The sequence below is a fragment of the Montipora capricornis genome, chromosome 14 (assembly GCF_036669925.1).
Source record: "Montipora capricornis isolate CH-2021 chromosome 14, ASM3666992v2, whole genome shotgun sequence".
NCBI lineage: Eukaryota > Metazoa > Cnidaria > Anthozoa > Scleractinia > Acroporidae > Montipora > Montipora capricornis.
In genome coordinates this window covers 34365859-34368285 of record NC_090896.1, presented here as the reverse complement: position 1 = coordinate 34368285, position 2427 = coordinate 34365859, and positions in this window count along the sequence as shown.

Here is a 2427-nt window from a genome sequence, read left to right as displayed (position 1 = left end):
TATTATTATTATTATTATTATTATTACTATTATTATTATTTACGAAGGATACGCTGGTGCGGAACCTTGTCGAAGGCTTTGCTAAAATCGAGTATGGCGGCATGGACGGAATTTATTGTCTTGTATGTTCTTCGCTAAATCATGGATAGTTGTTATCAGCTGAATAACAGTTGATCGTTTGGCTCTAAAGCCATGTTGTACATCAGTGAGTATCCGGTGGGAGTCAAGGTGTTTCCTGACGTGGCTATGAACAATGTGCTCAAGAACTTTAGACGCAATACAAGTTAATGATATGGGTCTGCAATTACAAGGGTTTGACTTCTGGCCACCCTTAAAAACTCCGCACACATTCATTTGGCATATTTCCACCCGGATGGTACAATACCAGAATCAATAGAGGCTTGATAAATAGCTGTTAAAATGGGACCAATCTCGAGAGCATACTCTTTCAGAAACCAAGGTGGAATCTGATCTAGCCCACTTGCTTTATTTTGGCTTCAGTGATGTTAATTGCTTGATTACTCCTGGGAGGGTCACAATTAGGGAACCAATGGTTGCTTTGGGAGAATGGCGCCAACAGCAGGTATACTAGCAAGATCGTCTTTAGTATAAACGTTGGAGAATTGCTTGTTTAAGAGATCCGATTTCATCTCAAAGTCGCTAATGATCTGACCGTCAACTTTAAAGTCAGCTACACCAGGATCATCTTTTTTGAGATGTTTAATAAACGACCAAAAGCGCTTTGGGTTTTCTTTAATTGACTCACCGAGGTAATCAGAGACATATTTCTCTCTTGCAGACTTGAGGTTCTTGTGTAAGCGTTTTCTAGCATCACTGAACTCACTTCAATGTTGTTGATTTCGTGATCGTTTAGCTTTATTGTAAAGACGTTCCTTAGCTCTTGATTGTCTTCTTAAGGAGCGCTTGAACCAGGGAAGATTATAACGCGAGCTAGTCATCTTGTGAGGTATGCATGCATCCATTGTACTGCGAATATTACGTTCAAAGGTGTCCCACATTTCGTCAACCGAGAGCTCCTTCGAGTTTGCCGTAAAGGAATCAGCAGATTCGTTTAACATTTCTTTAATACGACTATAACTCGTCTTTCTTTTGATATATACTTTGCGCTTTACATTCTTCTTCTTGCGACATGATATTTCAACAGAGAACAAAACCATGTCGTGGTCCCTTATTCCGGGAAAAACTTCAATACCGCTCACAATTCCAGCATTCCAGCATTATTTGTAAAAACTAGATCCAAATTGTTCTGCGTGTTGCCTTGGCGTCTTGTTGAGGACGCGACAAGTTGTTTTAGGTCATGTTCGTCAATCATTTTGAGGAGTCTCTCAGAAGGCGATGTCAGGTAGGTGGAAGAATCCAAGTTAGGCCAGTTAATATCCGGAGCACAAAAATCTCCAGCAAGGATCACACTATTTTTCGGTGGAATATTTCCCATCTTTAATAAGGATGACTGGAGAGCTTCCAAGCTTTCAGAATCAGTTGCTTTAGAGCGATAAAAGGATCCGAAGAAGCTTAAGATCGATTTAGTTTTTCAGCCAGCTAGCTGGCATTGTGTCCAGATAATTTCACAGTCAGAGTCAAAATCCGGGCGATGCAACACAATTAAGTCATTCTTTATAGCTTGAAAACCCCACCGTTCTCGAGTAGGAGGGGCTTCATTCAGTGGTTGGAAGTAGTTTGGTGTATTTGCGAAATCTATGGAATTGTCAAAGAAGGAATCCGACAGATTCAGGAAGCCACATTGAGGACAAATCCAAGTGCACGAGGAGTACGCAAAGATCTCATACATAGCGGGCGAGATATTAAAAAATTATTATTATTCATATTATTATTATTATTATTATTATTATTATTATTATTATTATTATTATTATACATTGTAGTCACCATCTGTCTTCTCATTGGCTAAAAGCCTACAGTTAATTCTGGGAAACAGCGCAACCTACAGATTATTCACTAATCCGTACCTACAGATTGGTGAATAATCTGTAGGTTGCGCGCACAATGCATGATTTCCAAGAGCAATGTGTTTGAAAATAAACTGTGATCGCTGCGATAATGCGTTTGTCGTTATTTTCTTCAAAACAATGTATAATAAAACAATTATTACATTCGGTTTATTGTGATATCCGGAATAATCAAGGTCTCGATTAGTGTTATGAGCCTCAGCCTTTGGCTTCGGCTGATAACGCTTACCTCGACCTTGATTATTCCGTATATCACAAAAACCTCATCCAATATTTGTTTATTATTATTGCAAAGCTAACTCAGCTTGTTGTCTTAAGGACATCCCTATGGGTTACAAAGCGATTCTTGTTTCTTAAAAAAAATGGCAACGTTTAAACGTGCATAATTTTTGTTATTTCACCATCAACTCACCCGGCTCTTTTTATCAATGAAAAATGA